The sequence below is a fragment of the Peromyscus leucopus genome, chromosome 6 (genome assembly GCF_004664715.2).
Source record: "Peromyscus leucopus breed LL Stock chromosome 6, UCI_PerLeu_2.1, whole genome shotgun sequence".
Lineage (NCBI taxonomy): Eukaryota > Metazoa > Chordata > Mammalia > Rodentia > Cricetidae > Peromyscus > Peromyscus leucopus.
Window position 1 is genome coordinate 129099244 of NC_051068.1, and position 15517 is coordinate 129114760.

A 15517-nucleotide genomic window follows, 5' to 3' on the forward strand; every position below is an offset into this window, starting at 1 on the left:
AACGGAGCTAAAAACAGCTTCCTAATTGTCTCTCTCAAATGAGCAGCAGCTGCCCGTTTGAGTTACTGGCGGGTTACTGGCATGTGTGCTTGACCTGCAGTATGGCGGGAATGAGGCCTCTGCAAGTGGCACATTAAGCTGCGTGGTGGATTTAGCCTTTGCTAGTTACAAAACAAAAAAGGTTTCTGGGCTACACGCTGCTTGGATAAAAGCATAGACTCATGATAGCTCCCAGAGCTGGCGGTAAACGTACCACCGCCATGTTGGGAAGCTGAGGTGGGCGGAGCCAGCAGCCATAGCGCTGTTTCAGTCTTACAAATGCTGCAGTTTAAAGCAATAGATTCACAATAAGACAGATTCAGATGGAACAAGACTTTAAATGCTTTACAATGTGTGTAAAAATGTACATAGGCTTGGAATAGAGAGGAAAAGGAACATAGACAGTTATATAAAGAAATAGAAAGTTTTAAAATAATAAAGTCTTTAAAGAAAAAGTAAAAGTAATATAAAAAAAATAAGCCATGTAAAGATGGATATCACACAGAGAGTCTGGATTATATTGTCTTTGGGATTTTTAACTGCAGAAAGACATTTGATTGTAAAGACTGCTCAGTTAAATCAATGTGTATATTTTAAAGGTATTTCAATTTTGAAATTTATGTCTAAGGATGTGTTGCTTTGGAAAGGAGACTCTGCTTTTGTTTCTACAGAAAGCCAGAGGCTATGGATTTGTTCCAGATTAAGATACATCAGGTTTGACCAGCCAAGACCACCTGAAAGGTCTCTGATGACACCATGGCCCAGATGATTCAACATCCAGAATTGTTTCAAGGCAACTGGCTCAGACGATACAGCCTCACGGACTACTCCATGATCCTTAAATATTCTTTGTGTTCCCATAAGATACAGCGCCCCCCTCCAGCAGGAAGTAGTAAGAGAAGCTACGCCCAAATTCCCAAATATACCAAGCTGGCTTTGGAGATGTGTAAAAGTTAAAACCTTCCTTTTTAAAAAAAAGAAAAGGGGAAGTGCTGTGGGATGTTAATGTATGTCCTGTGGGAGCCCTTCTTGGGTTCCTTGTGGCGTTACCCAGCAGGTTTGCATAGAGGTTGATTAGGACCATGGGCCTGAGTGCAGGTGTCTGAGATGGTCTGCACTTGGCTGTACTGGGGGATGGTCTGTATGTCAAGTTGCTCTGAATGGTCAATAAATAAAACCTGATTGGTCATGGCTAGGCAGGAAGTATAGGCGGGACTAACAGAGGAGAAATAAAAGAACAGGAAGGCAGAAGGAGACGCTGCAGCTGCCGCCATGACCAGCAGCATGTGAAGATGCCGGTAAGCCATGAACCACGTGACAAGGTATAGATTTATAGAAATGGGTTAATTTAAGATATAAGAACAGTTAGCAAGAAGCCTGCCATGGCCATACAGTTTGTAAGCAATATAAGTCTCTGTGTTTACTTGGTTGGGTCTGAGCGGCTGTGGGACTGGCAGGTGACAGAGATTTGTCCTGACTGTGGGCAAGGCAGGAAAACTCTAGCTACCGGAAGGTGCTGGAACCAGACTGTAACTAGGAGAAGTAACTGCTGCTTCAAATACAGACCAAGCAAACCAATGTCCAAGGAAGATGAAGAATTGCAGGAACCAGGGACAGTGTGACCCTAGAGACAGAGTTAATCTTGGGACTTCATTGTAAAAGAAAAGAAAAGACCAAGTTTGTTGCTTATTCCTCACCTCTGAATTTAAAGTTTGTTTTTTAATCTTACTTTATTATTACTTTGGCTATTATGTTATCTGAACACAGCACTTAATTAAAAGGAATCAAAGGCAGCAACTATGAATCCCTGAATACCTTAAATTGAAGAGTCTGTGAAGCCCAAGATTCATTGAGAGACCTTCTTGGTAAGGGACACTGTCAGAATGGGGATAACCCTCCACTAAGGAGGTGGCTTCCAGGGACTCAGCAGAAGATGGTAGATGCAGAGACATGCAGGACATAAAATGAACAGACCCCCAGTGGAGACACTAAGAAAGACACTGGGAAATGGGACACAGAACAGCCAAAATATCCACAGAGAATACTGGTTATTACTCTCAATCTCCCCACACAGTCTCTCTTTCCTTTTCTCTTTCTCCCCTTCCTCTTTACTCTCCACCCTATCTCTCCCTATTTCTCTGCCTCTCTGCCTCTCCTCCTCACTCATCCTTACCCTTCCTACCTCTTCAACCACAATGATGTAAAGCTTAAAATTCAGGCCACATATAATGTTCTGTCTTGACAGTTGGTGAAACTAAGACACTGCTACCACAGACCAGGTCCCAAAGTCAAATCATTTTCTTTGTAAAGAAGGTCAAGGGCAGCTTCTGCTGACCACTGGGTAGCAATGGCTTCAATTCCCTAAGAGTTTACAGAACTGTTCAAATAAGCCCATGAAAATCTTTCTGGGGACCCTACTCTGTTGTCTCATAAAGCATGCCCCCACAGCCCAGGGCTATTTGTTTTGTTCACGGAATGCAACCTATATGTGTCCTTGTGTGGTAGGCCACCATCTCCTTCCCCAACACCTGGGCTGAGACAACTTGTAACTAGCAAAGTGCTGATAACCTCGTCCATCTACTGATATGTATTAAATGTCTGACCCTCCTGAACCCATAGGGAGGGAATATGTCTCCCCCTCCATTGAACAGGATGGACTGGAGAGACACAGAAAATAAATTTCTCTCTGAATGTCCTGAGAAAGTTTCTCTTGTGTCTCATGCCCCAGAAGAAAACCTTAAACACACTCATGAACTAATCACAGGGAAAGAGGACAGTGTCAATCACAGTTAGCAGAGACCAGCGAGCACCATATTAGGCAAGGTTCACAGTGTCTTTACGAGAGACATGTGGCTGCTGGGGAGGGCCATCAAAAGCATGTTTCTGAAGCTCTCTCACCCCATCACTGCAGTGCACTAGACAGCAGTACTGTCAAGTCTTCTCACGTTCTGCCTGTCTCTCTGCCAGTAGTAGCCAGTGAAAGGCTGCTGGGTGCCAAGGGGACAGATAATAGAGTAGGCGCTCATAATATGCAGCTCTCATTGTGTTTCATCCACCACCTTCTATGGTTGGCAAGGGCATTATCCACGTTTTCCTGACAGACTTAACATTGCATAGAGTTAAAGAAACACAACAGAATAAATGTTATGTTAGAGATTCAATGATATCTGTCTGACCACAAAGCTTTTTTTTGTCATGACACAATCCAGCCCAGCTGAGACATAAATCTCATAGTCACAGGAGCCACTGCAGCTGAGGAAATGAGCTTCTGACCCAGGAAATCCCAAGATCTGACTAAGTGAGGCCCCAGGGCCCTCTTAGAAACAAGGATACAAGGCCCAAGGAGCAAAGTGAGCTTCACTACATGGAGAAGGAATTGCATCTACCCAGCTCCTGGTCCCCAGGGAACTTATTGGAGAGCCTTAAGGTTCAAGCTCGCCTCTGCTTCCTCTCCAACATGATTCCTATGTTTTATCATTCTTCTGGACAGAAGAGAAACAAATAAATGCATGCAACTCAAGTCAGTATGGCTAGTTCGGGGATCTGACCAACACTCCATGGTGGGTTTGGGGGGGAGGTTTCACCAAATGCCTTTGAGGGAGTCTGTGGCTTCTGCAGCAGCTGTTAGAGAGCAGATGTGCTATCTGTGTTCCAGTTCAGTGGTTGCAGGTCTTGTGTTCCATATTCCAAGCACTTCTTGTCAAAGATCCTACTTGAGTCTATCTCACAGGACCCAGGAGATTGCTCAGTGGGTAAAGGTGCATGTCACAGAAGCTGACAACCTGAGTGTGATCCCTGGATCACACACACACACACACACACACACACACACACACACGGGGGGGGGGGGATTTTTTTTTATGAGAAAATAAGGACGACATAGGCACATTTGTATAGTCAGTCTAAATGATGTGTTTTTTTTCCAGTGAAAACATTTTTATTTATGAAAACCATAAGCATTACACACAACTCAGCATCTCTGTGTGGAAGAGCAAAGAACTACAGCTATGTCTAGCTGCTTCCTCTCCCTTACAGCTGGTAAGGGTTAAGTCTGACAGACATGGCAACTCGTACAGCAGCGACTCTGTTTTGTCTTCAATGGTAACAGGTCAAATCCGGGGTCCAGTGTGTGGTAGACAAGTGCTGTACAACTGAGGCACACCCTCTACCCTGTGGCTTTTATTCAACAAGTAGAGACAAAGAATTCTGTTTTAAAAATATGAGTGACAGTTGACAATTACATGAAATGATCTGAACAAGGCTCCTATAAGCTAAAACATGTTTTTACCTTGATAAAATATTGATTCATAGCCAAATCAATAAGATTATTAGATTTTCCAGACTAGTGAACAAAAAGGTGGCCTCTCCAGCCTCCCTTTTCCTGTGAACTTGATCTCACTCAGAGTCTCATGCTAAGCTTCTGCTATGGCTTGCTGCCATGTGGGAAGTGCTCTTGTCCAGGAAAGGATGCAGGTCGTCCCTGTTAGAACTAGCAGGACCTTGACATGGAAAACCTGTCAAGAGCCCCAAGGACAGGTGTGGTGGTATTGTGTTCCCCAAAATATTGTGTACTCTAATAAATTTATCTGGGGTCAGAGAATAGACAGCCACTAGATACAAAGGCTAGAAAATGGTGGCACTCACACCTTTAATCCTAGCATTCCAGAGATAGAAATCCCTCTGGATCTCTGTGAGTTCAAAGCCACATTGGAAATAGCCAAGCATGGTGACACACGCCTTTAATCCCAGAAAGCCAGCCTTTAATCCCAGGGAGTGGTGGTAGAAAGCAGGAAGATATATAAGGCGTGAGGACCAGAAACTAGAGGCATTTGGCTGGTTAAGCATTTGGCTGGTTAAGCATATGGCTGATTAAGCATTCAGGCTTTTAAGCAGCAGTTCAGCTGAGAGCTATTGGGATGAGGACACAGCAGCTTCCAGTCTGAGGAAACAGGACCAGCTGAGGAATTGGCAAGGTGAGATAGCTGTGGCTTGTTCTGTCTCTCTGATCTACCAGCATTGACCCCGATAACTGGCCTCGGGTTTGATTTTATTAATAAGAACTTTTAAGAATCCTGCTACATCTGGCGCCCAACGTTCGTGGTACGAATTCATGAAAAAGCTGTTTGCCTGTAGCCTTTTGAGCCCAGCTCAGGCCCGAGCTACACTCGGCGGTGGTGGTGGTGGTGGTGGTGGTGGTGGTGTGGTGGTGGTGGTGGCGGCGGCGGCGCACGCCGTAGGATTTACCGAAGAAGGCAGAGGCAGGAGGATCCCGAGTTTGAGGCCGGCCTAGGAGGCTTGGGAGAAGCTTTGGCCTGGACTGAACCAAAAAACAGTGGTGGGACCATGGAAGCAGTGGCTACTTCTCCACGTTGCCAGCTCCTTCTCATCATGTTGGTGACTGCGGTGATGCTGCTATTTGGAACAAAGGGTTTACTGCTACTGGTTCAGAGAAGAATTGCCAGGACCATCGTGTTACAAGAAAGCATCGGCAAAGGTCAGTTTGGAAAAGTTTGGCAAGACAAATGGTGGGGAGAAATTGTTGTGAAGATTTCCTGTACTAGGGAAGAATGTTCATGGTTCTGAGAGAGAGACATTTATCAGACTGTGATTGCTCCAAACCACAGAGGAGGCAAAAAAAAAAAAAAAAAAAAAAAAAAAAAAAAAAGTCTGCAGGAAACCATGACCATGCCTAACAGTGACTTTGAAATCTTCAAAAAGATGACAGGATCCTACAATGATGATTCCACATGGACTATGATAAAGCCATTAAGCCAATTAACACCATGGAAAAATCGACTTTGGACTACAAACTGGTCAGGACAATTTCGAGATGACTAGCTGAGATGATCCAGCCTGACAGACTACTCAAACAAGGACTTGAAACAAGCCCTGAACTTTCCTATTATCCAGAGACTGGACAAACGATACAGGACTTGACAATTAACCCCAAAATTTGCTTTTCAAGATTCCCTAAAGATATCTTCACCCCTAGAAAGCAAAAAGGAAAAGAGAATATAGATATGAGATAGATCATTGAATCTATTCTGAGAGAAAAGATAAAGAAATAATAGGATAAATAGGTAGATCATTGAATCTACACTGAAGAAAAGGGGGAAGATATAAAAATGACAAAAGGTAGACTACTGAATCTATTATGAAAAGAAAAAAGAGTAAATATGGATATAAAAAGGGAGATTATGGAATCTACTTTTAAAAAGGAACTACTTGTTTTAAATAAGATAAATAATGAAAATTTTTTTGGTCTGAGTTTATCAGATGTTACTGGACTGGACATTGTTAATATATATAATGGAGTTTTTGTCTGGATCTGTCAAATGTTAATGGACTAGACATCATTAATGTAATTTTTGGCTGTATATATTGCATATACTTATTGAAGATAGTTTTTCTTGTATTAGTTATAAGCTTTTTTAATTTTAGACAAAAAGAGAGGAAATGTGGTGGTATTGTGTTCCCCAAAATATTGTGTACTCTAATAAATTTATCTGGGGTCAGAGGACAGCCACTAGATACAAAGGCTAGAAAATGGTGGCACTCACACCTTTAATCCTAGCATTCCAGAGATAGAAATTCCTCTGGATCTCTGTGAGTTCAAGGCACATTGGAAATAGCAAGCATGGTGACACATGCTTTAATCCAGAAAGCCAGCCTTTAATCCCAGGGAGTGGTGGTAGAAAGCAGGAAGATATATAAGGCGTGAGGACCAGAAACTAGAAGAATTTGGCTGGTTAAGCTTTCAGGCTTTGGAGCAGCACTTCAGCTGAGAGCTATTGGGATGAGGACTCAGAAGCTTCCAGTCTGAGGAAACAAGACCAGCTGAGAAGTTGACCAGGTAAGGTTAGCTGTGGCTTGTTCTGTCTCTCTGATCTACCAGCATGGACCCCAATAACTGGCCTCGGGTTTGATTTTATTAATAAGAACTTTTAAGATTCCTGCTACAGACAGGACTTTAAAAAGCAGAGTTTTACAGGATATTAGGTGAAAACCACTTTAGTTGTGAACTTTAGGATGAGAATGTATTTTCGGAGGTATAGCACATGAAGAGCAGACACTCCACAAATTAGGACTGACAGTTATGGTAGAAAAAGCTTTGGACTAACGTAGAGGAGAGTATAAAAACACCAAGAGAAGGAAAACAAATCAGAAGGAAAGGACTGGACAGCATCACTGGGCTTTGGTCGTAACCAGGTTTCTTCGAGCTTCCAAGACCTTTGCCTTCCTCTCTTTCGTTCTTGCTCATGTTTCTTCCGTTGTTCTTCCCTGGTGTGGAGATGAGGCTGTTTGTAGGTTTTCCTGTGCAGGCTAACTCTGCTGACACACTCATTCAGAGAACTATTCTCTTTAGATTGACCCCAAGGTTTCAGCTTTCCTTTGTGTGGCTTGTAGGTGAGGGGACAAGACAAGCTTGCCTGGAAATCAAACACCGGCTTCTTACTGGAGCCTGGAGTCTGTGCTGCTTCAGCTGACCACTGGAACGGGGTAAGAACTGCATTAGTAGAATTCCTCTCAATGGTCTTTAACTTGGGTGTCCTGAACACAGTCTGGTCTTTTGAAGCACTCCCAGGTAGGGTCACATGTGGAGACTTTCTGGCCGGAGTCTTGGTCAGTGAGTACTTATGTTCATTATCTTTAGTAGCAGCTGAAAACCTGACATTCATTTTAGTTGCTGAAAGCACAGAGTGTCTGTCTGATCCCTTCAGACTTTCAGGGCCATGGGACCGGTCTCGTGAGAACCGCTGCCTGGCAGGAGATAGGGTGCAGAGAATCTTCCTCTTGCTGGAACTGGGGTCACTATCCCTTTTTTCTCAAGCTTTAGTTCATTAAGTGAATTGTGTTCTTTAAAGTGTTTCTTTTTTCTCACAATATATTCATCAATGGATTCCATTTTCTTAAAATGAGCCTCATGAAGCCTCTTAAAGTTTGGTGTGGTGGCTGCAGTCTTTTTATTGTTCCCAAGTTTGGAAAACCCATCCGTGCATAGAGATTTTTTTTCCAAAGGCATCTTTGAATCTTTATCATCGTTGACTTCACTTTTTCCTGAGGAAGCTGCACTCCTGTCTTCTTGGCTCTGGTCTGGCAGAGAAGGAACTTTTGTAGTAGTTTTGAGGTCCTGATTTTCCTGCTTTTCTTGATTCTGTAATGTAGTATGATCACTTCTTATCTCAGAATTATCCTGGAAGTTAGGGATTCCATGGACTGTCTTGCGCTTCCTTCTTGTTGTGGTGACATGACCAACTGGTTTCCTCTCAGCTTGCTCCTCACAGTTAATTTGCATCTCAGTCTCATCACAGGAGAATGCAGAAGACTGATTCTCATCCTGATTTTTATTTTCTTTCCTTGCTTCTGGATTCAGGTGGGTTTTCAAGGCTCTTAACAACTTGTCTGCCCTCAGGTTAGCCCGGAGGCCTAGCCTTTTAGCTAAATTTTGCAGGTCACTGTACTTGAAGGAGTCCAGCTCCTCTGCAGAGGGGACGGTCATCGCGTTCTGCAATCCCAGCGACACCCAGAAAAACAGCCAGTGCTCAAACAGCACCGTTCTTTTTTTTTTTTTTTAAGTTTTTAATTCATATGCCTACTTCAGCAATAATGAAACCCGGGTTTCACATACTCTTTTATAGATGCACAATATGAAATGTAGATAAATGTTACAAATTATGGCACAATCAAGACTTAGAACAAAGTACTGCAGGAGTTAGAGAACATGGTTAAGGTTGATTGTATTAACTGTCTTTCCCTATTACAAAGTAAGATTAGAGACAACTGATGCTGGCCTTTAACTGAGTTTTCCCTGATTCCTAATTTCTCTGCTCCTCTCCTACATAAAACCTTAGAAATTGTTTGAGTACATTGGAAATACATAATTCTTTTTAAAAAGCCAATCAGATGATGAGGATTGCAATCAGATGATTAGGATTACAATTCTCTTTACAGGTACAGTCTACTCTTCAGCAGCCTGTAAGCCATTGAAAAAGTAACTCCATAGCCAACGAAAAATGCCAAGCCCCTGTTTGGCTGAGGAAGAGGAGTCAAGTAAGCAATCGTGTGGTAGATCCGAGCACCGACAAAGATTCTGAAGTGCATGAGGGCTGTGGAGAGGTCTGGACCACTCAGGGAATACAGAAGGCCAATACCGAGAAAGGGCACAATGTTCTCAAGATCATTCAGGTGGGCTCTTCATACTCGCTCCACCTTGTCGTCAGTCCGAAGAAACTTCTTGGCATTCTCCCCCTTGCCAAAGCTAGCGCAGTCTTCTGGGTTGGCAAAGACCTTGTTGGTTAGCCTCTGGAATGCAGTTGCAGAGCTCATGAGCATCATCTTAGTAAGAATGATAGTTGCATAGGAGGCAAAGGCCATCAACACCTCATTGTCCATGAGTTGCTTGAGGTCAGCCATTCTTTCGATCTTGGTCTCAATCTTTAAATGACTGAGTTCCTGGAGAAGCTGCGCAAGCTGTAGGGCCAAGCTGGCACACCCCGGGACTTTTCACCCAATGATGTGTTATTCTGAAAGACAAAAAGATAAAACAAAGTTCTGTAAGCTGAGCAATGGTCTCATATCCTAATCCCTGGGACTTGTGCTGTTACTATAACAAAAGATACTTTGAAGATGTTGTTAATTTAAGGATCTTGGAGGATAAGAGAATCTAGGCTTATCCAAGTGAACTGTAAAATGTAACCACTGGTGATGGAAGACAGGCTAGATTGCAGAACACGCAAAGCTGGTGGTGAAAAATGGAGAGATCAGAGTGATGTGCTTTGAAATGGAAACAGGAGTCCCCAGCCCAGAACACAGCCCCAAGAATCTCTGCCCATGCATTGCTGAGGAGAGGATAAGCAATTTCCCAAGAATGGAGAATAAACCAAAAACAACTCAAATCACTTGTACAGGGCCATGTGCACTGGCATTACTTTGACCCTGTGTATACTGTAAATAGAACAGAAGGGCAGCTTGATGAAAGTTTGTTTGATGGCCCATCAGTCCACATTCATCACATTCTGTGCTCTGTGTTTCTTCCTCACTTTCTCAAGATCATCCATGGTTCAGCTCTCCTGAGAGCCCACCCTCACCAACACCCCATCATGTTTACACACAAAAGAGGAAAGGAAGGAAAGGACAGAAACAACACAGGGTCTACAGCCCCTGAAGTCACAGCCTCCTCAACCTTCAACCTATGACCAATCTGAACTCCACACAGATAGGAAATGTGATGTTTTGGCTGGGGATAATGCTTCTCCAATCATTATTGGGTGTGACTGAAAAGGAAAGAGTAGAAGAGGCATCTGATGAAAACTCAAGAAACGGAAAACATGCTTCGATAGTATGTTAGCTTTCAAATACATCTGAAAATCCTTTTAAGACTTATAATCACCAATATCAACCAGCTACAACCCTGAGACCTATAACAGTGATCTGTCTGCAAGATATACTGGTATAATAGCAGCATACATGCTAGGGGGGTAACCAACCACCTTTTCATTGAATATAAGGCCCAATCCATTATATGGAACTCATATGTGACACTGTTAAGCTATATAAAAACCTGAGACTGAATAGGCAATGGGCCTAGGGGAAAACAAAATACTATTATTGTGATAAATAAATATAGTTATAAAATGACCCTAATAACATTTTGCTTTACCCATAGATCAGTGCTTTGCTCAGCCCTCATCAGATAAGTTCCTTCTTGTAGTAGACAGTAATTAACAAAGAGACTCATAAGTGGACAATATATGAAGAGAATCTGAGACTTTGGGGTACTCAATCCTAAACTGGTTGTCTTCATCAAAGCTCTCCCCTCAAGGCTCAGGGATCTATGCAGAAGAGGGGGAAGAAATATTGTAAGAGCCAGAGGTTATGGATGACTCCAAGGAAATGGTGTCTTCCAGAAACAACAGAACTGATGTACAATCAAACATGAACTCACAGAGGCTATGGCAGCATTCACAAGACCTGCACAAGTTCAAGCCAGACAGAGTCCCAGCACTGAGAGGGAGAAGTGGATACAGGGTCCCAGCTCTAACCAAGAAGCTGTCTATAATTGATAGCCCCCTGACAAAGAGAAAATCAGTTTTCTCCAATATAGTATCACTGGATATATTAACCATACCTCAGGGCAGGCCTCATGCCTACAAGCAGTTAGCCAACAGAGAACAAAATTCATGCTTTCGTTTTGGGATTTTATAAACTTTTGGTTTCATTTTGTTTAGGTTTGGGCTTTTTGTTGTTGTTGCCTTATCGACCTTTTGATTGTTTTGATTTTCATTTTTGTGTTTTTGTGAGGTTTGGGGTTTAGTTTTGAAAAAGAGAAAGAACATAAAGTTGGGTGGGTAGGGTGTTGGGGGAAGGGAAAACATGATCAAAATATACTTTATGAAAAAAATTAAAAAATAATAAGTTGGAGTTCCTGTCTTCAAAAGTAGAGTTTAATTCCTCTTACCTTGAGGGTGGTGTGTGGTTCTACATTAGTAGACCATGGTACAATAATGTCAGACTTCGAGACCAGGCTGTAGGTAATGGGCTCACTTTCTCTCTATTCTCTGTCTGTCTCACTGGGTCAGTCCCTCTGCTCTATGACATGGTCTCTGTTTCTGTGTCTCTTTGTCTCTGTGACTGGGCCTTTCTGTGCTCTGTATCTCTGTCTCTGTCTCCTATCAGTTCAGGGAATGGATCACCAGCTGTGCCATAACAACACTGACAAAAACTACAGAGACTCATTGACTTGGAACTGAGGCCTCCTGACAATAGCCATGTGAGTCACCATCTTGGAGCAAAACTTCCCACCCAGCCTAGACTTCAGGTGGCTGCAGCCTCTGCCTACTCCTACAGCAATCTTATGAAAAGTCCTGAGCTACCTCCACCCACTGCAATGATGTCACACATCTGCTGCAGTGACAGTGTGAGACTACCAATATTTGTTGTCTCAAGCTATGAAGATTTGGAATAATTGTGGTACAAAAAAAATGTAATTTCTAAAATATCTACAAGGAAGAAGAGATCTTACATTTAGCCTATATTTCTAGGTGCCAAATATTTGTTGTACCCACTAGAACTGGATGTTGTTTGAGATAGTGGGAACATATTCTATCAGGTAATATGCGGACAGCCTAATATGTAGGACCTCATGAGGAAAAGGAAAGTCACATCAAGTCACAGTGCTAAATACAAACAGTGGATCTACTAGTTGTCTCAGCAAAAAGCTCACAGTAAAATGACCTCTAGGAGTATCTTGTTAACTATTCTGATGGTGTCCACCCTGCTGTGATTGCCACCACTGACCTTTGAACCTTGCCACTTTTACAGTCAAGACAGCTGCAGTTCTCTGCTAACAGCTGCTGTGGCTCTGGCTGATTCTTGTCAGTGAGTGTGAAGGCCTGGAGGACATAACATCGCAGCTTACTTATCTGAGAACGATGAGTAAGACCAGAGTTCCTGGACAGGAAAACTGTGACCTCACAGGGAGGGAGACCAAAGCTTTGCTGACTGAGAGAAGGCACATTTAAAGACAGTTTCCAAATACTTCTACAAGTTTAATATAGGCTATTAAAGTGCACGATGTTGCAGGGAAAACAAATGCATCTTTCAGTTATGCTCAGTATTGGTGCCTTCTCTTGAGGCTTAGGGCCTCAAGACTTCATCAGCCACTCTGGAACATCCCATCTGAACACTTAACAACATGCAGTATTTTGACTTCAGCCTGCTTAGGCTTCTTAATCCTGAAAATTTCTGTTCATCAGTGTGTCCTCTTGCTATTTTCAGGTGCTAGGCTAGAATCAACATTCCAGGCTACTTTGATCTCGGATTTCCTTTCTATCTTTCAGCATTTCCCACAAGCTCAGCTCACAGACAACTTTGAATTTTAGAGGACTAACAAAGAATCAACACAACATCAAAGTTGTGTCCACCTATAACTAACAACCTTCCACACCTCTCTCCATCTTGCTGATCATCTGCTTTCACTTTACCTTTTCTTCTCCTGGAATGTTCAAATACCTAATTTGAGAACATATCTGTGTGCCTTTGAAACCCTCTCATCCCATGCTCCATGCAACTTTATCTCATGGAAAAGCTGTGAGCTTTATCTGATAATATCCACAACAGCCTGGCCCATAGTAGGCATATTTAATTTCTGAAACATACTCAAGTCACAAGAAGTAAACGCTTACTTTTCAAATAAACAGCAAGCTCCATAAATGAAACGATGACACACGTGGATGTTCATTACCCCAAGATCAGTCAGTCATTGATCCAAATTGTACCTCCATGTTTCAATCTATAGGTAACCATGGCAACAGCACCACAGTGACTCCACTACCAGCTGGCAGTGCTGGCTGTGGTTCTCACTGCCTCCCTTAAATTATTAATGAACAAAATTTAGTTCGTCCACATTCACTTGATCTGTACATAATATACACAACTGAGTGTCCTCACCCTCAGATAGCTCATCTCAGATGTTCATAAGCAATTAAGTGTCCTAAACTCTTCCATATTGTGACCTTTTAATCATGGGAGCTGTAGATGCTAATGTTCTTCATGGTAAAGCAATTGTGCTCCTCAAAAATATACCTCCAAATTGAACGATTTATGGTGCTTATGATTTGCTGTGAAAGCACTGTGGGTGTTCATTTTCAAGTTTAGTTAGTGGCCAAGCATTTGAAAGCAAACTCTCTAGGATACATGTGTTGCTGTAGCCACTAATACTGAATACATATGAGATAGTTCACCACTGTTCCAGGTTAGTGATAAATAATTTATAAAACTGACAGATAAAATTTGGGCAATATTTGGGACATATTTACACTAAAAATATTATTTTCTATTGATCTAAAACTTAAGTAGGCATATATTATTTTATTGCTACATCTGGCATCCCAGTCAGTACATATTGGAAGTCTTTCTATGTAATGGACGCTTAGAATACAATTGTGATCCACAGTAAGCCCATATCTCAGAGACAATGTTTTTTACCTAGAGAACTTCATTACTGGTAAATGATATATCAGGTAGAGATGAATACCATGAACAAACTGAAGTAAGCTGTATAAACAGGACAGCTGCATTTCATAAAGTCAGAGATGCTATACCCCCCCCATCCACACTCCAGAGCAGCCACCTCAGAAAACAGCTGGGGAAGGAGTATTCCAGTCACATTCAACAGAATGAGTAATAACCCTAGAGAATTATCATCTGGAAGTCCCTTGGGAGCTGGGTGAAGAAAAATAATTCAGTGAACAATGTTAGCAAATGAGGTTGGAGGTCAGGAGCTGGATTGCACAGATGTTTGTAATAGTAAAACCTTGAACACAGTTACACATGAAGCCAGTGGGTGGGCACAGCCCAGCACAGAAGCAAGAAGCCTAGTGGGAAGGCAGGCACACAGGGGACAGTTGTCGTAGAAGTGACAATTGGGCTTAAGAAGTGCGAAGTGGTCAGCTACAGGGCACTAACTGTTAATTGATTGGATCTGGGGTGCCAAAGAACAAGAGGAGTGAGAGATTATTTCAAGACTTTTGAGCAACTCAGTGAATTAAATATTATTTGTTATGGTGGGGAACAGAATTGGAGGAGGCCGAGAGATCAGAAATTCACATTTAGATATTTTGAGTGAGGTATCTGTAATACAGACAATCAGATTAGACCTTAGAAGTGTAAGTGGCATAGGGATGCTGTTAAAATCTTGAGATGAGATCATATAGAGAATGAATACAGATAGAGAAAAAAGAGATTTGGAACTGAGTCCTGAGTCCTCCAAAATTTAAGCATCTTAAAGAGCAAAATTGTACCAACCTACAGGCTCCTTTTAAACCATATCCCAACCTGCACACCCTACACCAGAGTCTACCTTGGTCAATTAATGGAACTAGAAAAGATCATATTAAGTGGGGCAACCTGACCCAGAAAGATATTCTCTTTCATCTGAGGTCCCTAGCTCCAAGTCTTCAGATGTGAATACATGGCCTACAGTAACTGCAGAAACCAGGAAAGGAAAACAGGACCATGGCCAGGGTGGTGGTGGGGAAGCAATAAGAGGAGAATAGTAGGGTACATAGGATTTGAAGGAGAAAATGAGAAAAACAAGGACCTTTAATATGGAAAGGAAGGGAGATTAATGCAGGAGGGTGGAGGAGGGTAAAATAACATAAGGGCATCTGAAAAAGTCATTAAGGAATCATTATCTAGCTACCTAAAATTGCAAATAATGCAAATAAGTCTATATATACATCATATACATGTACACTATATGATGTATATAGACTTCCCATCTGGGATGGCAATTCTCTCTACCAATGTCAAAGATCACCTAACAAAAACCCCAACAACAGTCATAAAAAGCTCCTGTTTGAGTTGTTGGTCAGGTTTCTCCAAGAGTCACCCAAAACATTACAGACTATTACTATTTTTTTTTTTTTTTTTTTTTTTGGTTTTTCGAGACAGGGTTTCTCTGTGTAGCTTTGTGCCT

General features: G+C 42.2%; 2 pseudogenes; both read right to left on the bottom strand.

The window, feature by feature from the left end:
• Positions 1 to 7128: 7128 nt before the first annotated feature.
• LOC114707611 lies at positions 7129 to 8539 on the bottom strand (annotated as a pseudogene).
• A 55-nt stretch (positions 8540 to 8594) lies between these two features.
• On the bottom strand, positions 8595 to 9555 carry LOC114707606 (annotated as a pseudogene).
• Between the last annotated feature and the right edge of the window lie 5962 nt (positions 9556 to 15517).